This window comes from Rhincodon typus, chromosome 11 (genome assembly GCF_021869965.1).
Source record: "Rhincodon typus isolate 14 chromosome 11, sRhiTyp1.1, whole genome shotgun sequence".
Taxonomy (NCBI): Eukaryota; Metazoa; Chordata; class Chondrichthyes; order Orectolobiformes; family Rhincodontidae; genus Rhincodon; species Rhincodon typus.
This window is the reverse complement of record NC_063342.1, coordinates 16,179,513-16,201,701: the sequence shown is the minus strand read 5'-3', so window position 1 is coordinate 16,201,701 and position 22,189 is coordinate 16,179,513. Positions and strand designations below refer to the sequence as shown.

Genomic DNA, 22,189 nt, shown 5'->3' with positions numbered 1-22,189 from the left:
GCAGTGGCAAGTAAACAAAGAGAATCATAAGGCATTGTACTTGTGCAACATACTTGATATCTTAAGACATAGCAGAAGCAGGCATTCAGCCCAATGAGGTCATGACAGCTTGAAAATCCTCAAATTCACTTTCCTGCATTTTCTCTAGAAGCCTTGATACCCTTACTGACTGAAAATCTGTCTCAGTACTGAATGCAATAACCCAGCCTCGACAGCCCTCTACAGCAAAGAATTCACTGCTCAGAAAAACATTCCCTTCCATCTCTTCATTAAATGTGACCATTGAGAGATTAAGCCTTCCACATTCCACCTGCCAAGTCCTCAAAGAATTTTGCACGTTTCAATAAGGTCAACGCTGATTCTTCTGCTTCCCAACGAGAACAGAGCAAACTAACTCAGCCTCTCCTCAAAAGATAGTCCCTCCACAGGTGGTGACAACCTAGTGAAACGTCTCTGAGCTACCTCCAGTTTTAGCATATCTTGGCTTAGATAAGGGGCCAAAAATATTCACAATATTCCAGCTACAATTGGGACAACTGTCTCGTATATTTTTATCCCTATTTGTACACTCCATTCCCTTTGAATGGAAGGCCAAAATCCTATTTGCCTTTCCTATTTCCTTTGAACTCTGACAGTAGTGTTTTTTTTTTGTCATTCGTGGACAAATACTCCCTAATCCCCCTCTTTCTGCAATCTATTTAAATAATATTCAGCCCCTGTATTTTTCCTACCGAAATTTATAACCTCACATTTTCTAATCTATTACCTCTGCTAATTTTTAGCTCACTTGATTAACCTATCAATATCTCACTGCAGATCTTTGTTTCATCCTTGCCTTTCAACTTGTTTTTGTCATTCACAAAGATGGTATAGCATATTCACATTCCTCATCCAGAAATTCACTGAATAAATGTGCAATAATTGGTTCACATACAGAATCAGTAATATCAAAGTATAAATACTTATCCCTTTTAAATATTTCCAAAAGGATAAATGCAAACAAAACATGCACATCTCTTTTTCAGGGAAATGGAAAAGATTTCTTTGCAGAGATTAGCTTTCTGAAAAAAAGCCTTTAAGGCCATGGATTATTCTTGAAGGCAAAGGGATGAAGTGTAGGATGTTCCTGAGACACTCTGGGATGTACGATAAAATCAATATTCTTGTGTGATTGCCTCTGAAATCTTGCAGTTAAAAGTCAACGACATTTCTGTGGATTTAGAGCCGTATAAGCTATCCTGATGTTCTTTCAGTCACTCTTCCAAAAGAACAAAGAGGTTTCAACCTGAACTGATACAAGTTCTCAGTTCAAAAATAAGATCAATCAGCTGGATGGCTTGTTCTTACCTAGGTTCCTTCCAACTCAGCTGATTGTTAGTTGGCTTTCCCCAACTTAACCAGATTAAAAAAAAGTACATCGCCAAGCTAGTCACTGTTCACAAACAACCCCAGCTAGATCTACGAAAAAGGAAACAATCATCACCAATCATTTATTTCTCAGGGACCTTGTTTTTTTTTTCCAAAAATAGACTGCCTTTGTCCACAGTGAGCTTGCAGTAATCTCTTTTAAAGAAAGCAGTCCAAGTTTGTCCACAAAACTTGAAATAAATTCCTTTTTCTACAATCCTTCGAAACCTTTGTCCGCCAAGCTATGTTAAATATAAAATGCCTTTGTAACATCCTCTCTAAAGTTTATGCAACCCTTGACACACTAACTGTGCCATCCCCCACCAGATTATTTCCCTTTATCCAACTCAGTGGGATTGTCCTTAAATCAATTTCACTGTTATTTTCCAGTTGTCGCTAAGGAGTCTCCAGTAATGGCTACTCTTCTCTCCCAGAACTGATAATTTCCGAGCACCCCTGCCTCAGAGTCTTCAGGATGTATCTGCTCTTCCTCATCTACGTATTGCCCCTTGGGAACAGCATCCAAATATCTGGGTCAAATGCCACAACGTCCATCGATTAATTATATCTGTCACTACATCTGTACCAGTTCCGTTGAAACATCCACTGTCTCCGTTGTTAGACTGTTGATCAAGTCTAGGACCAGCCACAGTTTCCCCAGTTAAAAGTTGAATGTGATACGGATTCTTCCTATTCACCACCTTGGGCTGGACCACACAATTCCAAATGCTGATTTTTTTTTATTAATCCTGAGCTTCCAATTATTTCTCTTCCTTGATGCAAAAGGCTTTCATCTCTAACACTGAGCTAGGGCAAAAGGTAGGCAATGCATATGCTGTTGAAACTTGCATTAATGTTACAACAGCAACTGTTCCATTGATGTGCTAGGCACCCTCCCATGCTCATGCTCTGTAAAGTTCTGCTCACTGAACCTATGCTTTATCCACAATAGTTCTTGTTCGTTCATCAAGATAGTCCTTGCCCTCTTGGGCAGTCCCTGGTGATCAAGGATCACTTGTTTTAACATTAAAGTTGAGTTCTTGGGTAATTGAAGATCGTGCATGACCTGCAGTCTCTGTCACTGATCAGATGGACAGTGGTTGAGCAAATGAGGGTACCATGCCCAGGTTCTCCGATGCTTGACTTGAGCATGCTGTTGGCGATGAGATTCGAGCTATACAGATCTTTCCCAGTTGCTTTCCCTCTACTTAGGGGTGGTCTTAAGCCAGGATTTCCCAGGTATTGTTGGGTACTTTTTCAAGGAGGCTTTGAGATCCTCTGCCCTCCTTGGGTTTGTGTGCCATTGTCAAAACGAACCAACTCAGTTCTCCAATTCAAGCTAAAATTCTTATTTTGCAAATTTCAAATCTTTCATGACATTCTCTCTTCCCTACCATAAAGAGAGACAGAGACAGAATAGCCTGAGAATTATGACTGATTTTGTAAAACAAAGATTTTGTGTCTGCTGGAGTAATGTGTTTAATTCTGCATATTACATTTTAGGCAGAATGTGGTAGCTTTGGAGAGAATGTTTCCAGGGATGAGGGGCATTATTTATGCAGAGAATGGAGAAGTGGAGGTTGTTCTCCTCAAAAAAGAATGTTAAGAGGAAATTTGAAAATGTGCTCAAAGTCACATGGTGTGCGGACAAAGGAGGGGAGAGGTTTTGCTGCTAAATGCTGTTACTGGATACACACATTTTATTTCAATGCTTGTCTCATTATCTTCCTGTCTTTGTCCTACGTCATGCCATTTGTCATTTAATTACCATTTTTGTTCTTTCTTCCTACCCCAACCCAAACCCTCCACCGTTTGATTCAATTTTGCACAGCATAAAAGCTTTGCATCTCAATCAAAAATACACAGTTGCAAAAAGGTAGATCAATCCATGGAACCTGATCATAAGTATCCCAGGGTATTGTAGGAAGCTAGGGAAGAAACTGCGGCTCCCCTAGCGGAGATATTTGTATCATCGACAACCATGGGTGAGGTGCTGGAAGATTGGAGGGTGGCAAATGTTGTGCCTTTACTTAAGGAAGGCTGCAAGGAAAAGACCAGTCAGCCTAACATCAGTGGTGGGTAAGTTGTTGGAAGGGATTCTGAGAAACAGGATCTACATGCACTGTGAAAGGCAAGATTGATTAGGGATAGTCATCATGGCTTTGTCTGTGGGAAATTATGTCTCAAATTTGATTGAGTTTTTTTGAAGAGGTGACCCAGAAGATAGACGAAGGCACAGCCGTAGACGTTGTCTACACAGACCTCAGCAAAGCCTTCGACAAAGTTTTGCACGGTAGACTGATTATTAAGGTTAGATCACATGGGATCAGGGAGAGCAAGCCAATTGCATACAAAACTGGCTTGACGGCAGGAGACAGAAGGTACTTGTTCAGGCTGGAGGCTTGTGACCAGTGATGTGCTGCATGGATCAATGCCGAGTCCACTCTTGTTTGTCATTTCTACGAAGGATTTGGATGAAAATATAGGAGGCACAGTTAGTAAGTTTGCGGATGACACCAAAAATCGGTGGCGTAGCGGACAGTGAAGGTTATCTAAGAGCACAACAGAATCCGGATCAGTGGTCAAAGAATGGCAAATGGGAGCTTGAGGTGGAGGTGGTCAAGAGGTTCAAACTGCTAGAAATGAACGGCACAAACATTCTGTTCTGGTCTATCCACACTGACACTAAACTCAGCAAAGCACACCAATGCCTCTACTTTTTCAGAAGGCTAAGGGAATTTGGTACGTCCACAATAACTCTTACCGATTTTTAGATATTCACCGTAGAAAGTGCCCTATCTGGATGCATTACAATTTGGTATGGCAATTGCTCTGCCCAAGACTTTAAGAAATTAGAGTTGTGAACCCAGCCCTGCCCATGTAAACCAGTATTCCTTCCATTGACTCATCTACAGCTCCCACTGCCTTAGAAAAGCAGCCAACATAATCAAATATCCCTCCCACCCCAGTTACACTCTCGTCCACCAGGCAGAAGATGCAAAAGTTCGAAACCAAACACCACCATATTCAAGAACAGCCTCGTCCCCGCTGTTACCAGACTGATGAATGGCCTTCTCATATCTTTCTTTGCATCTTCTCTGTACCTGTAACACAATACTCTGCATTCTGTTCTATTACCCCAATGTCGTTAAGCAAGGTATGATTTGTCTGGATAGCAACTAAAACAATACTTTTCACATTGTTTCAGTACGTGACAAAAATAAATCAAATCAAAACTCTGGTAAGACATACCAGCGCAGGACTTGTACAGTTAATGGTAAGGCCCTGGAGAGTGCAGGTACATAGTTCCTTCAAGGTGGCGTAACAGGTTTACAGGGTAGTGAAGAAGGCACTTGGTATGCTTGCCTTCATCGATCAGAGCACACAGTACAAGAGCTGGGACATCATGTTACAGCATACAAGACATTGGCAAGATCAAATTTGGAGTACTGCGTATAATTCAGGTTGCCTTGCTACAGGAAGGATGTTATTAACTGAAAAGGTGCAATAAAGATTTACGAAGATGTTACTCAGAATGGAAGATCCAAGTTACATGGAGGCACTGCACAGGCTTGGACTTTATTCCCATACAGCATATGAGGCTATGGGATGATTCTTAAAGAAGTTCATAAAATCATGAGGGGCACAGATAAGGGGAATGACCAAGGTCTTGTTCCCAGGATAGGGAATCCAAAACTAGAAGGCATAGGTTTAAGGTTAGAGGGGAAAGAATTAAAAGCAACCTTTTTCCACACAGAAGGTGGTGCAAACGTGGAATGAGCTGCCAGACAAAGTGGTAGAGGCAGGTACAATTACAACATTTAAGAGACATTTGGACAGTTGCATGGATAGGAAACGTTTAGAGAGATATGGGTTAAGCACAGGCAAATAAGACTAGTTCAGTTCAGGAAACCTGGTCAGCACGGACGATTTGGGCTGAAGGGATGTTTCTGTGCTTATGACTATGTGGCTCTATGACTCTCTAGATCTTAATATATATTGTTAACACTAACCACAGCACTGACTTTTGTGGCACTCCACTAGGTACAGGTTGCCATCCTATAAATACTCCCTTATCCCAACACTGTCTTCTAATAGTTAGCCAATTCTCTATCCATGCCAACATATTATCCTCAAAATTTTGGGCTCACATCTTATTAAATAGCCTTGTGTGTAGACCATATCAAAGCTTCTGAAAATCCAATTATTACATTCACTGCTTCTCCTTTATCTATCCTGCTTGTAACCACCTCAAAGAATTTGAGCATATTTGTTACTCAACACTGCCCCCTTCCATGAAGCCATGCGACTTCTGGTTAATCATACTTTTCTAAATGATCTGCTTTTACATCCTTTATAAACAACTAACATTTTTCCAATAACGACATTAAGTGACCTATAGTTACCTGTTTTCTGTCTCCTTCCCTCTTTAAATAAAAATGTTATATTGGCAGTTTTTGAAAATCAATGCAATTTTACCAGAATCTAAGGATTCCTCTAAGATTATTGCCCGTACATCCACAATCTCTGCAGCTATGTCTTTAATATCTTAGTGTGCATCCCATCAGGTCTAGAGGACTTGTCAGTTTTTAGCCCCATTAGTTTCCAAAGCACTTTTTCCTCTAGTGGTAATTATGCAATGTATTTCATTTCCTGCTGTACCTTCAAACTCTTCTAGCCATCATTAAACTGAGCTTTATGCAAATCAAATTGTTCTCTCCAAATAAAATATATGTACAGATTATCCAAAATTATTACAATTTTGCAGATTGTCCACAAATAAATGTTGCCTATCATTTTGCCATCATTATACCCAAATGACATCCTACTCTTAACAAACCTTATATCATAAGGCAAAGCATAACCACTAATTACTTACACTGCTGCAAGAAGCTATTTGAAGCAGTAACTGCAAAAGCTCGAATCAGACTCATTGTTTTACGAAACTGTTAAATGCCTCATCTCCATCCTACAATCTTTATTTCACTCTCAAAAGTAAATATAGGATCAGCAAGTCTTCAGCAATAAAATGTAAAATTAATTGAATGCGTATGATCATCTCACAAATAGTGAGATATGATTACATTAAATATTTTTGACAAAAATTAAAATTAACATAATATACACATTAATGGGCATGTTTTTAACCTTGAGGCAATTAGTTAACAATGTAAAATATCACTTTTTGTGAGATGTTGCTGTAGAAGTGTGGTGTAGTGAAATTCAACAGAACAGCATTACACAATAAATGACTGAAGGAACAAATCACAAGTTACTCATGTAACAGAAGGGTTAAGGATTATATCCAATTGTCGACAAAATTCTAAATGATGCTCCACTCAAGATTAGGTTTAAATTCTTAACACCCCCGTTAAACAATGGCCTTTTTTGGTTCTACATACAGCTTGGTTAAGCCACTTGTACACATTTGATTTTTTTAAACAAAGGTTCATCAGCTGGCAGATCAAAAGCAGAGTTTTTTTTTGAAAAAGTGATTAGCACAGTATTTTCATAAATTATTACGGTAAGTTTTTTCAACTTTCAAGTACCTTCATATTTGGCAATTGTTGAAGAGTGCATAATTTAGGCAAACACATTAAAAGGAATCTATAGGTGAGGACAACAAGTTCTCAGTAAAATATTAGTTCATTAAAGAAAATAATACATCAAATAGACATTAAATGCAGTCACTCAATGTTTTAATCCTGATCACCTATGATCATGAAAGCAAGCAACAGAGTCAAACCTAGGACAACTACAGGCACTTTCACGCAGGGATATCTTATACAGTTTTTCCATTTTATCAACACATCTTTTCAAGCAGGGGAAAAAAAACAAACAAAAAAAAAAATCGCCGATTAAATCACACAAGAATAAAGTCTTTAAAAAGGAGATGGATGAGAAATGTTAATTACTGAAAAGGTTCAAGGTGCTAACTTGGATAACATATTACTAACATGGGTATCTATTATGGTATTTTGTCTAGGCCCAAAAAGTCAGCCTTCCTGCTCTTCTGATGCTGCTTGGCCTGCTGTGTTCATCCAGCTCTACACCTTGTTATCTCAGATTCTCCAGCATTTGCAGTTCCAACTATCTCTAAAAAGCACACTCCACTTTTTCCTAACTCAAGTGAAAGATAACCTATTAAGCGATGGCATTTTATGTATTTTAAATTGATCCCACAATCTCATGTTAATTTGTTTCTGATGGCATTTTTAAAAAAAGATAACTCAATGTACATAGTTTTGTTTGGTGCTACGTAATTTCATGCAACATATTTTTCACGCGATCAGCAAGAATGTATAGTCCTGGCACTATGCAAAAGTCCAAAGTTGTCTTAAAACTTGGTGTCAGTGCTCACTGTTAAACAGCAAGAAAGCCAAATAAAGATTTAACACAACTGCATACGTTATGCCCAAACAAAACAGGCAGAGTGTAGATAACTTGGCCCTTTCAGTCTACTCTGCTATTCAGATCACAACAGATCTTCTCCCTAAACTCCACATTGGTGTGCGTGGCATGGATTTCAGTTTGTGGGGCACTGGCACCAGGATAGGATAAAAAGAAATTGCTCAGGAGGGACATGGATCGCTTGAATCATGCTGGGACGAGCACCTTGGTAAATCAAATAACTAGGATGTAGAAGGGTCCTAAACTAATTTTGGAAGGGTCGAGATTGGAAGAGGGGAAATGTAGGCTTATTAAGCAAGACAATATGGCAGCATTGCAGGATAGCTATTTGGATATGATACTCATTGGGACAGATAAGGACAGAGTAAATAAACATGGAAATACAGTAGTAAATACGATCAAGGAGGGAGACAATGAAAGGCAAAATTTATGGCTCTTGAATGCATGTAATATTCTAAAGAAAATAAGTGAATTAACCATACAAATACAGATTAATGGGTATGAGGTTCTAGCAATTAAGCAGACATGTTTACAAGGAGATCAAAGCTAGGAACTAAATATTCAGAGGTATGAGACTTTTCGAAAGGACAGGAAGGAAGAAAAGGGGGTGGGGTAGCAATGTTGATATAGGATGGAAATAGTACAATAGCAAGAAATTCTTGGTTCAAAAGACATAGTTCCACGTAGGTGGAAGTAAGAAATAAATACGGAGAGATGACATTGGGTAGGAGTAGTCTATAGACCCCTAACAGTAGCTATACAGTGGAATACGGAATCAATCAGGAGATACTGAAAGCATGTAACAATAGTAGTACATTAATCATGAGCGACTTTAATCTTCCTGTAGATTGGTGTAGTTAGACTGGCAGAGGAAGCCACGAGGAACACTGTGTGGTCGGGACAGTTTCCTAGAACAATGCTGTGGACGTAACCAGGCATCAGACTATTTTGGATCTGGTAATGCAGAATAAGGCAGATTTAATAGATTATGTCAGAGTAAAAGGTCCCCTAGGAAACCGCGAACATAATGAGGTAGAATTTACTGCTCAGCTTGAGAGGGAGGTACTTAGGTCTGAAACAACTGTATTAAGCTTAAATAAGGGTAATTCAAATGGAATGAAGGCAAAGCTGGTTGCGGTGGACTAGGGAAGAATTTTGCAGTAAAGGTAGCTGAGAGACAAAAGCAGGCATTTTAAAAATATAGTTCATGGCTCACTGCAAATATAACTCCCGGTGCGGAAGGAGATTTTAAAGAGGGTACAAGACAACTATGGTTAACTAGGAAAATTAAGGATAATAGAAGACAGTTAGGATAAGGGGGCATTTTCAAGCTGGGAGCCTTAACTTGTGGTACGTCACAGGGATCAATGTGGGGGCCACAATTATTTACAATACACATTAGCGACATGGATGATGAAAAGTGAACATACTTATGGACATGTTTGCAGATAACAAAAGCAGGTCAGAAAGCTCGTGGTGAGGACATCAGATGCAAAGTGCAGAAGGATATGGAGAAGTTAAGAGAGTGGGCAAAAACTTGGCAGACGGACTATACTGTGGGAAAACCAGAGGTTATGGCATTTTGGTAGGAAAAGACGAGCTGAACATTACTTAAACAGAGAAAAACTGCAAAAAGATACAGAACAGAGCGATTTCAGAGTCCTTGCCCATGAATCTCAAAAAAACTAGCATTCAAGCTCAGCAGTGGTAAGGAAAGCAAATGGAATGTTGGCCATTATTTCAAAGGACCTGGGATATAATAGGGAGATTTTGCTAAAACTGTATATGGCATTAGCAAGGTCACAGCTGGAAAACTGAATAGTTTTGGTCCCCTCATCTAAGTAAAGATGTACTGGTATTGGAGGCAGCCCAAAGAAGATTTGTGATGCTGATACCAGGCATGGAGGGATCGTCTTACGAGGCCTTCTGCATATTTGGGCCTGTACTTTTTGGAATATAGAAAAATAAGGGGCAAACATACTGAAACATACAAAATTCTTAGGGACCTTGACAGGGCACATTCAGAAAGATTGATTCCACAGTAGGAGAATCTGGGACAACACAGCATAATCTCAAAATAAGGGACCACATATGTAAGACAGAGAGGAGGAGGAATTTCTTCTCTTGGATGATGGAGAATCTATGGCTTTCTCTACCATGAGGTCGCCGTTGAGCCTGGGTCATTAAGGCTCATTCAAGGCCGAGATGGACAAATTTATAATCAGTAAGACTATCAGGTTACAGGGTAAAGGCTGGAAAACAGAAGTTTAGACAATCAGCCATGACCTTACCGAACGGTAGACCACACTTGATGAGGTGAATGGGTTACTTCTGCTTCGCTCTCTTTTCGTGTCGTAACACTAAACTGAAAGAAAAAGACTTAAAATATGGCAAAGTTTTGTGGAAAGCTACAGGTTTGGGTAACAAACAACAAACAAGAAATCAAAAAAAAAAGGAAAAATAAACACTTAGGGTAAACTAGCAAATGATATCAAGACAGAACAGCAAGAGCTTCTTCAAATGTGTAAAAAGCGTGAGGGGAGCCAAAGTGAACAAAGACCCCTTACAGAACAGTGCTGGAGAAATAATAACGGGGAACCAGGAAATCTCAGAGGAGTTAATCAGTACTTTGCATCAATCTTCACAGCAGAAACCACAAGCATTCCAAAGTTACTCAATGATCAAGGGGCAGAAGGAGAAAAGAAAAAACTACTATGGAACTAATCAAGTTAAAGGCCACCTACACCTTATGAAATGCATATCAGGATATTAAAGGAAGTAGCTCTGGATGTACTGATAATAATCTTACAGGAATCCTTGGATTCTGGAAAAGTCCCATAGATTTTAAAAACTTTCATTTAAAAAGGAAAGCAGACAGAAAAACAGCTAACTATAGGTCACTTAACATCTGTTATTGGGAAAATGTTACAGTCAAATATAAAGAATGTAACAGCAGACCATTTAGATATAGATTAAACAGAATTGGCAGAGGTTCATGAGAGCGAAGCGATGCCTTACAAATGTACTAGAATTCTTTGAGGTGTAACAAACAGGCTAGATAAAAGAAGAAGCAGTGAATGCAATATAATTGAATTTTCAGAGGCTTTCGTAAGGTCCATATGCGAGGCCATTTAACAAAGTATGAGCCTACAGTGTTGGGGCAACACATTAGCATGGAGAGAGAATTGGCTAACTAATAAAAGACAGGGTTGGGATAAGGGCATACTTATAGGATGGCAACCTGTACCCCGTGCAATGTCACAGAGATCAGTGTTTTGGTTAGTATTAACAATATATACAAATTACTTGGATGAGAAAAGTGATTACACTATACCAAGTTTGAGAATGACAAAAGCAGATAGAAAGGCAAGTGACAAGGATGACACAAAGATCTGCAGCAAAATACTGATAGATTAACTGGGCAAAAACTTAGAATTAATATCACAAAATGTGAGGTTACGCATTTTGATAGGAATAGAGAACCTGAATATTATTTAACAGCAGAAAGACTGCAGAAAGGTACAGAAGATGGATTTGGGAATCCTTGTCCACAAAATGACAAAAAGCTAGCAAAGTTCAACAGTAATAGGAAAAGCAAATAGAATTTTGACCTTTATTTCAAAAAGAATGGAGTATAAAATTAGGAGGTTTGGCTAAAACTATTCAAGGCACTTGTTAGACTATAGTCTGGAATGCAGTAAATAATTTTGGCTCCTTAACTAGGGAAAGATACGCTGACGTTAGAGGTAGTTAAGAGAAGTTTCACTCGACTGATACCAGCTACAGAAGTACTGTCTAGGAGGAGAAGCTGAGTAGGTTGGCCCTGTTCTCATTGGAATATATAAGAATCAAGTAATCTTACTGAAACATCCAAGATTCAAGAGCTTGACAGGATGGATGGGAAATGATCGTTTCCCTTGTGAAAGAGTTTAGGGCCAGAGAGCATGGTCACAGAAAACGAAGTTCCATATTTAAGACACAGATGAAGAGAATTTCTTCAAAGGTTAGTAAATCTCTGGAATTCTTCACCACAGAAGACTGTCGAGGCTGTGTAATTAAGAACATTGAAGACTGAGTCAGGCAGATTCTTAATCATAACGAAATCATGGGTTACAGGGGAAAAAAGCCTGAAAGTGAAGTTGAGGATTATCACATCAGCCATGACCTCAGTGAATAATGGAGCAAACTCAATGGGCTGAATTGCATACTTTATCTCCTAAGTTTATCTACAAGTTCCATAAGGTTTTGATAGATCTTTCCAGTAATGAATTTCAAAGAATCACTATTTTGAAAATATTTCCCACCTCAATTCCAACGGCCAACATTTAGTTTGAGACCGTGGATTCTAGATTCCCCAACTGAAAAAAGCATTTTCAGCATCCATCCTGAAAAGCTTCATAAGGATGTATGTTTGAACTAGATTACATTAATGTGTTACTTTCCATGGAATATAGGCAATGTTGGTTAAATTTCTTAACATTATACAATCCTCTCATCTGAGGAATCAATTGCATGAACGTTCCTTGTACTCTCTCCAAAGCAATTAAATTCTTTGACACAAATATAGAGTGCTGGGTAAACTCAGCAGGTCTAGCCTCATTGGTAAACACAGAAATTGAGTTATTGCTTCAACTCAAACCATTAAGGCTGTTCTTCCTCTCTCTATCGATGCTACCAGACCTGCTAAATTTCTCCAGCACTTTCTAGTTTTGTTTCAGATTTCAAACATCTGCAAATTTGTTTTACTTCAACTAAATCCTTCCATCAGTAAGGAGACCAAATCTGTCAGAGTACCTGCAGCCACATCAAGGCTCTACAAACTATATTAAGACTTCTTTATTGTCCTGTGCAAATCTCTTTGCATCAGCAGCTAACAAGCCATTTGCTTCTTTAATCACTTGCTGTACACCTGTGCATTAACATCATGATTTTTGCACAAGGACATCCAGGTATCTCCAAATACAAGCTTTCCTGTCGTGTAGCATGTTGAAAAGTTCCGTGCTTTTGCATATCGCCTTCCAAAGTGGGCAAGTTCAAATGGCCAACACAATATATCTGCATGTTTCATGGTATAAAATAATAAGACTTAAGAAAAAAAAGCTAAGAAAGAAATAATACAGTGGGGAAAAAATTAAGCTAATCTAAATCATCTTCAATGGGGTGAGTGAGTAAATGAAGCTTCTAATTTATAAGTGTTAATGATGGAATAAAAATTAACAATTATCGTTCCCTTTGGTAATGTGGCATCATCCTAAAAGAAGCAGCAAGATAATGGAGGAAGCAAAATATTTGGAGGGGTAATTGGGAGAACTATCTTCAGAATTGGCACTGTACCTGAAAAGGTAATGGAGGTTGAATTTACAAATAGCTTTAAAAGGGAGATGGGCAGGTACTTGAGGAGGCGGCTGCAGAGAAATAACAGTGGTATGGAACTCAGCACAACTTCTCTTTCAAAGTGCCAGCAAAGACACAATGAGCCAAATGCCCTCTGTCCTGCGCTGCAGATTTCTGATTCAAAGGTGAAAAAAACAAAACAAAATTCACCATGATCTGGTCAAATTCAAATTAATGTCTCTCATTCACATCCCACTCTCACGTCATAGCTCCATGACGCAATCACTCCTGTTGACTCACATAAGGAAAACATGACAATCCAGCAGGCTTCAGCTTTTTTAAGTCATGGCATTTTAGGACGATGACATGTACATTATTTTCGCATGTTATAGTGAACAATACTCCATATTTTTTATTACAAATGAAAGATTTTTGTGCTGAACAATGATTTAAAACTGAACGCTTTGAATGAAAAACACACATTAATACACTGGCATTTTTCTGAACTCAGTATTACAGTCAATTTTGCTTTTAAAGTGTCTTTTTAATGGAAATCTGCCAAATACACATTTCTCTTGCAAGAACGATAAGCACGAGTACTTTTGCAATTTGGCAACAACATTTTTACAATTGAAAATTTTATATTAACAAATCACTAAAGCACCTCTAAAAGGAAAACAAACTCTCCTGAACACAAACCACTATAAGCTACTTTTTCAACTACATATACTGATTATGCACTCATCTCCATCAAATATCTATCATACTGTAGCCAGATTAGTACAACCAGAATAACATTATGCTCTAAAGTACATAACTCATGAAAAAACTTGTTTGCTATCAAATACCAGACCTGAAGGAATAGGGGCGATAAAAATCTAATTGTGAATGGTTTTCAAAAAGAGGGGAGAAAGGCAGTGTAACAACAGCCTTCCAGAATGAAGAGGCAGAAATGGGTATTTCGTGCTGAGATGAAAGGGTACAGAGTTAGAACTGGATGCTTAGAGGAAGCATAAAGGACAAGTACTCAATCTGGTTGTTGGGCTCAGAAGGATCATGCTCATGGAGGGACTTGATCAGGGAAAAAAGTTCCTAAAATTCTCTTATAGATGAAAAGGGAGGCGATGAAGGTTGGTGAGAAGACCAACAGGAAAGCAGAACCTGGAACACAGTTAACATATATGAACTTCACTTTCAGGAACACAAACTATCATATTTGGATAGTAAACATATTTCTCCTGCAGCATTTTTTAAAATCAGAATAAACTGATTAATTTAGAAAAAAAGTGAACTTTTACCAGCCTATGTTTTGAACTCTCTAAATCAAATTATATTGCAATCATATTCTTATGTCATACCTCCACAAAGTCAATGTCACACTGCTTTGAAACAGTAGTGTTGCAGGAAAATTTGGCAGCTAATATGCACAGCAAGATCCCTTAATTAGCAATGAAATGATGCACCATTCCATTGTTTACAATATTGGTTGATGCATAATCGATGGTCAGGAGATCTGGCAAAGTGCCTAGTCTTCCTTGAAGTATCATGGGATCTGTAACAATCATTTGAGAGAACAAACAGGGTCTTGACTTCCTGTCACGTCCAAAAGACAGCAGGGCACAAGTACTAATCCATCAGCCAAGATTACCTGCTTAGGTCTTTGGAATGGTGCTGAACACACACATCTATGATTTAGGTGAGTGTTATGCAATGACTAAATCTGGCACAATCACATGTATAAAATACAAGTCAGAAATCAAAATGCCAAAGTACCAGAACAGTGTACAGAACCTGGAGCAGATTTTTACTGGACTTATTTGGATATTAGTTGGAAAGCTCAAAGAATTCAATCAACATACGCTTTTTTTTCCTAAGCAGATCTTGTCACAAAAACTGAACTTTTCCCCAGTATTTCAACTCTACAGGCTTTAAAATACCACATGACCAACAACCAAATTCCAATCACACCAACTGATATTTTATGGTGAAGTCAAAGTATCAGTTTGGTATAGAAAATTTTTCGGAAGTCTAAGTATTGAAAACAAAGCAATGTTAAAGATATTTTTGGAAGGATTCCTTTACTGAGATCAACTGAAACTCATTGAAGATCCAGGCCTGAATCTGCATTGAAAGGTAAAAAGGTTAACCCCAAAAGGTAATTACGGGCAACTGACATTTCATTTATTGAAGATGACACTGGCAATACAATCTAAATAAAACTCCTTTTACTTAACCAAAATAACATACAATTTAGTCTCCATTGTGTTCTCAAAATATTCATCAAGTCACTGACATAATTGTCATTAATTTGTTCACTGATGTTCTGGATTGCTGTTAGCAGATGTACCAGTTCCTAACGTACTGCAAATTAGTGCAGTGTCATAATTTGGCATGTTTAACACTGGGCATTGGACCGGACACCTGCACATATCAGGTTAAAGTTTTACTTTATCAAGCACAAAATTTAACAACTGCAATTTTCAGAATTAAAAATCTCATGCTTTGTGGCTAGAAAAGCAGTTCAAAAAGAATGGTACTACTCAGATCTGAAAGTTTAATGCCTGTCCACTCTTTGGATAGAAAGAACATTTTTAAATAAATAACCTTTTTTCAGATTATTTGCTGTGTTTGGCTTTGCATTGTATGTGTTACAGTCCAACATTTTTTGTTGGCAGACACCATCCAAATCACGATGTTGCAAAAGAACAATCTTCTTTTACTTGTATGTGACAAAAGCAAAGGAAAATAAAAGGAAACCACAGTGCATAACTAAAGACTGGGTATCAATGGTGACATGAATTGTGCATCATGTACTGGCTAAACAAACCCAAGCCAAACACAAGCTAAATGTCTTAACAAAATTTCTCCAGATCACTGAAATAGCACAACTGTCATACACACATGAAAATGACATGCTTAACGTTTCTAATTCCTGCTAAATTGCTGTGCCCTGTGGCTGACACTCGGATATGCAACATATACTTTAACACGTTCAGCGCAGTAATACTGTCAAAAAGAGTCCATCTTCCTCTCTCAGCTCCTCATATTAATAACACATTGTTTTAAAAAGAGACCGCCAACTAAACAAATTAGAACAACGTCTTAAATAAGTGTCAAGCCGCTGGGGGGAAAAGAACATAGAATTAAGTGCCTGATGAATTAGAACGAAAGTCAAGACAAACCTCTCCCCGATTTCTCTTCTATCTCTCTCCCTCCCTCTGTCACCCAGGCCGCTCTCGTTGCTGAGAAGCCGCTGCCGCCGCTTGGACTTACTGTCCCCTCCTTTCTGGGCAAGGGGCGGGTGTTACGGGGAAGGGAGGGGGAAATGAAGGAGATGGTGTGAAAGAAAATAATAAATAAATCTCCAGTGCGGGAATTCAGAATCGCCTCAACCTCCGCCTCCCCCGAGCTGCCTGCTGTCCCCTCGATGTGAGTGACTCTTCAGGATCAAACTGTGCCTCTGACCTCCCCCCTCCCCACCTTTCCTCCTCTCACTCGGTCTTTTCCCCCTCTCTTTTTTTATTTCACAAAATGGCGCGCACTACAAACCTGCGCAACAGCAAACACCTCCTCGGCGCCGCCTTTTTTCAAACCCGCTTTACACCTCCTTGCGCCGCTCGCCAGCCCGACTTCTCCGGCCGCACCGACCATTCAACTTTCTCCTCCCGCTCTCCGAATCTCCCGATCTCGCCTTCGGAGGGAGGAGGGAAAAAAATCAGAACGGAGGAGGAGGAGGGTAGGGAAGGTGGTGGTGGTAAGGAGGGAGTGGGTGAGTGAGGGATAGAGAGGGGATAACGTAAGAAAGGTAGAGTTGAGAGAGAAAAAAAAATACCCCCTCCCCGCGGGTTAAAAAAAAATTCCGAGGCGGGAAAGCCCTGAAAAAAAATTTTTCTCTCTCTTCTCTCTCCTCTTAACAACAAAATGGCGGCGGACGGAGCGCGTTGCTATGGGGACTGTCAATCACAGCGGGTGCCCCGGATGAGCCCTTGACGTCAGCAAGGGGAAAGGCGGGGCCAGGCGCCGTTGAGGATGTTGCCGGCCGCAATGCCCCGGATGCTGCACTGATTAACGGGGTGGAGTCTGTTGCCACGGGAAACCGTCAATCACACCCGTCTCCACCCTTTCTCTAAACCCGAGGCCCAAATAACCTAGAACCGCAGAAACTCTTGTTGCAAAGGGAGTGGTCGCCCTCGAGAACCTGATGGGGTTCTCTGTGTGTATATTTTTCTTTGTAACACGCTTGCAGTATATGCAAAGGTTACACAATTGAGGTTTCTTTCGTATCTTGCTCTGTTTTTCTCTATTTTTTTGTGTTGCTCCCTTTAACAGAATCATAGTCCTTAGTCACCAGATTTTTTTTGCTAGAGTTGCCGAACTTTTCATCAAGGATCCAGACTCCCCTTCTTCTCCTACCCCATAAGAACCCAAAATACAACTCGAAACTTCCCTTCATTGCGTCCCTGAATACTGACCTATATTGGTCACTGATTATTTTGAGATTGGGGGGAGAAAAGGCTGTGCGTATGTATCTGTGAAGTTTTATTTATGTATCTTTTTTAATTGCGGATGCCTGTTTCATTCGCGCACCTTCCAACAGCAGTAGAGGGCAAAAAGAGATGTTTCGAATGAAGATGACCTACAAACACACTGAAGTACACAGACGCTGTGACAGAATGGGCTTGCCGCCTATTGAGCCGTTTGCAGAGCCGCACGGTTAGATAAACGATGGAGAAAAGCCCATAACTGAATTTGAACACTCAAATAAATGTCACTGGAGGGACGAAAATTTACTTGATATCCCCCGCCCCCTGCAATCAATACCGGAAAAGCCGCAGCGAATAATGGTTTAGGACATGTATTGACATTTGCTGCTAAAAGTATCCTCTCATTGACTTTTTTTTATTCTGGCAAGAAGCGTGATACGGTACTTTCATCCTCCAACAATACCTCCAGTGACAAAACAACGATTTTACATACATCGTGTGACAAGTAAGCGGCTCTTCGCTTCATTTCTCATCAACTGGCGTGGCATACACAGTTTTAACGAGTTACGTTCCGGCACATACTGCAATGGTCTGGGACTGGTCGGGGAGACGGTCTCAGGCTATAGGTGAGTGGAAATGTAGCCTCGTATTTTTGAATGGTGATACTTAATAAAACAACACGACTTCATGGTTAATTTATTTCGATTGCAATATTGCATTTATACCCGTGGTTCTATTTATGGAACATCACTCCGTTAATATTTTTTGAGGAGACGAAAAAGGTGTGTGAAGTAGATCGCCTCTTGATCAAAAGCACACAGTGCGGTGCCGAGTGAGTGACGCATACCTGAATAGTCCCAGGTCAATGCCCATTTTCTGTTAGCTAGCCCCAGTTTCGGCAGCGATAAAAATCATTGTAATAATTCTCACTATCCCTTTCCCTACCTGAGCATGCCAGATTTAGCACGCATACTTACAGGCAAATAGATTACTGATACTTGCCATCCATGCTGTCACATTGACTTGAACACTGGAAATTAATGTCGAAATGCCCCTTCCAGAAAGTCGACATGTCACAAACAGGTATCTTTGATCTTTGAGTTTTAGTGTAGCTTTGTATATATACTGAGACAACAGATTAATTGACATTTAGCAGGAGAATGAGTCTTCCTTCTCTCCACCTACATACAGTCACGACAGCGTGGAATCTGTCACATGAATGTTCTGAAGAGAACCCCAGGGGTATTCCTGTGAGTTGCCCCCCACAGGCCACTCGGGGGTGAGGCTGACTCGTCTTCCTAACCTTGCGATGAACAGCTGCAGCACAGTGCTCCATTACCAGCAAACTCGCGATTTTGATACGGAGTGAATTCAAACAAAACTGAATTGTGATCTGAATACATGGCGAAACGCGTGCTGAGAGATCCAGTGTATTATCTGCGATGCCCAGACTACGTTTTATAAAAAAAATCTTTCAGTCACTTGCTATGCCAGTGGAATGTCTTGCAGCTGAGATTAAAAAGAACAAGCTGTTCCTTCCCGTGGCCATTGATCCAACTCAGCTCCTAGCAGACATTACATGTATTTTGCAAATTCCCAGAAGTACCTCGGATCGACTAGTTGAAGATGTGTGCAAAGCGTTCCTTTACAGCTTATTAAAGGCTTCTTTGCAAGTCGTAGATTATCTCGTCTGGTTTAATGTTGTTCTCAGGTTAGATCCCTTAAGGATGTAGCGGTGTTTTTTACATATAATTTAGCCAGTAATACTGTTTCCAGAGGGAAAAAAAACTTGCATTTTGCTCTCGCCAAAATGGCATCTATTTTAGCCTCGCTAATTCTGAAATAAGATGCATTGCAGCAACTCAACACAGTTCCTTACATATCACCTCCCAAACTCACAACTTTTGGTCTTAATTGAAACTCACCACCAGTCACCTTAAGAAAGACAAGGGCAGCAGATGTTTGGGAACATCACCATCTGCAAGTTCCTCTTCAAGCCACACACAATCTTGCCGTGGAAGAAACTAACTGTTCCTTCAGTGTCTCTGGATATAATCCTGGAACTCACTCCCTAACAGTACAATGGTGTTCCTATACCCAAAGGACTTCAGCAGTCCAGCATGCAGCAAAGCACTTATTCTCAAGGGCAATCAGAGATTGGCAATAAGTGCTGGTCCAACCAGTGAAGTCCACATCCCAAGAGTTAATGCTTTTAAAAAAAAATTCCCCAGTCTATCCATTTGGATCCCTAAATAGCCTTTATGTGGCACTGAACACAGCCTCTGTAATGTGTGGCATTACCACCATGAATGAAGTAGATTTAAACCAGACCAAACCAAACTCAAAGCAAAGCATTCCTGGAACATTGTGGGCCAACAGCAGCAGAAGAATTGTGTTCAACCACAGCCTCTAACATCATGGCCCAGCATACTACCCACTCTAACACAGAGCAGAATCAGAATCTGTACAGAGTGGAGGCAAGCCATTCGGCCCACTGAGTCCACACTGACCCACCATAGAGCATCCCACCCAGACACACACCCCTATCTTATCCCTGTAACCCCACATTTCCACCTAGCTTGCACATCCCTGGACACGTTGGGCAATTTAGCATAACAAATCCACTTAACCTGCACATCTTTGGACTGTAGGAGAAAACTGGAGTAACCAGAGGAAACCCATGCAGACAAGGGGAGAATGTGCAAATTCCACACAGACAGTTGCCCAAGGCTGAAATTGAACCCAGATTCCTGGTGCTCTAAGGCAGCAGCACTAGCCACCGTGCTGCCCCTATTATCATTACCATTAAGCTGGGGAATCACCTCTGGTTTAATGACAATTTTTGGAGAACATGTGAGGAGCAGCACCATCTACACCTAAAGTAAGATATCAGTCTGGTGAAGCTACAATATAGGATATCATGATTGTTAAGTAGGAGAGCTAAGCGATCCCATAATGATAAATCAGATCGAAATATTTCTGTTTTGCAATATCCAGTTACAATTAATGGTGGATTGTTAATAGGATGAGAAGATACCATGAACATCTCCATTCTTGTTTATGACAGAGTCCAGGACATGAATCTGAGAGATAAGGCTGAGAATTTTACCACCGTCTTCAACCAAAAGTGACAAATGGGTGAACCAATGTTGTCTCTGCTTGGCATCCCCATCATCACAGAAACGAGTCTTGATCAATTTACTTTACTCCCCATAATATCAAGAAACGATCCATTGTTTGTATTCCATAAGGGCTATGGAACTAACAATGTCCAAATTAGTGCTAAAGTCTTGTGCTTCAGCACTGGCATCTATATAATGAAGTGGCAAGTTGCCAAGGTATATTCTGTTCACTAAAAAGCAAGACACCTATAATCCAGCATACCATCCTGTTGTCCTCCACCTGATCATTAGCAAGGTGATGAAAGGGTGTGGTACTCACCAATGACCTGTTTACTGATACTGAGGAGTTGGCCAGAATCACTCAGCTCCAGACATCAGCATATCCTTGGTCGGAACATCAACAAATGGACTGAATTGTAGAAGTGAAATGTAAGTAGCTGCCTTTGACAGCACAAGGCAGTATTTGACCAAGTAGGGCCTCAAGGAGAAAGTTAAATCAATGGGAATAGGGAGGATAACTCCACACTGGTGGGATCACATCTCGCACATAAGGTTATTTTGATTATCCTCGGCCAGATCTAATAGGTATTTTCTAATCAATCTGTTCATAAATGTTATTAAACACCTCTGGATTAGGTAGGACTTTAACCCATTCTTTTGATTTAGAAGTAGGGACACTATCACTACACCACAAGAGCTCCAATTTTCTCATGGTAGTGTCCTAGGTTTAACCATCTTCAGCCGATTCATCTTGAGCTTCCTTCCAAAATAAGGCCAAAACTGGAGATGTTCGCTGATGATTGCAATTCAGTTAAGCAGTCGCTGTTTGCATGCAGCCTGACTTGGGACATAATTTTGGCTTGAGTTTATAAATGACAAATAATACTCACGGCCAGGTAAATGGCAGAAAGTGACTATCTCCAACTAAAAAAGTATAACTATCTCCTCTTGATATTCAATTACATTATCATAATTAAATTCTCAAGTCTCAAAATCCTGGGTGTCACCATTGATCAGAAAATTTAGCAGACTAGACACACAAATGCTGTGACGACAGCAGCTGTTCAGAGGCTGGTAATTCTGTCATGAGAAACACACTGCCTGACTCACCAAACCTCTCCACCACCTACAAGGTGCAAGTCAAGAGTGTTACGGAATATTTGCCACTGAACCAGATAACCGGAGTGTTAATTGTATCAATACAGTTAAGCATATGTAGATGGGGTGGCTTTAATTGATTCAATTGACCTTAAGCACATTAAAAATATTTAGAGATAGTAAGAACTGGAGTCAGAGATGACATAGTGTGGAGCTGGAGGAATACAGCAGGCCAGGCAGCATCAGAGGAGCAGGAAAGCTGACGTTTCAGGTTGGGACCCTTCTTCAGAAATGGGGGAGGGGGAAGGGAACTCTGAAATAGCTAGAGAGAGG

General features: G+C 40.0%; 1 protein-coding gene and 1 long non-coding RNA gene across 5 annotated transcripts in view; one reads left to right on the top strand and one right to left on the bottom strand.

Moving 5' to 3' along the window:
* Positions 1 to 17,128, bottom strand: part of dyrk1aa (dual-specificity tyrosine-(Y)-phosphorylation regulated kinase 1A, a) — a 111,497-nt gene extending 94,369 nt beyond the window's left edge. Inside the window, exons 1-2 of one of the 4 annotated variants that reach the window (XM_048603134.1) lie at positions 16,702 to 17,127; positions 10,110 to 10,183 (exon numbers count right to left, since the gene is read on the bottom strand). The gene's annotated coding sequence lies outside the window, so the exon portion shown is untranslated. Of the gene's footprint in view, positions 1 to 10,109; positions 10,184 to 16,334; positions 16,355 to 16,701 lie in introns of those variants that run through there. The other 3 variants (XM_020533672.2, XM_020533665.2, XM_048603135.1) reach the window with 3 other exon arrangements.
* On the top strand, positions 16,455 to 19,315 carry LOC125484429. Its single transcript, XR_007263249.1, has 3 exons — positions 16,455 to 16,581; positions 17,750 to 18,262; positions 18,828 to 19,315. It is a non-coding gene; the product is annotated as an uncharacterized LOC125484429 (long non-coding RNA).
* The last annotated feature ends 2,874 nt before the right edge of the window (positions 19,316 to 22,189 follow it).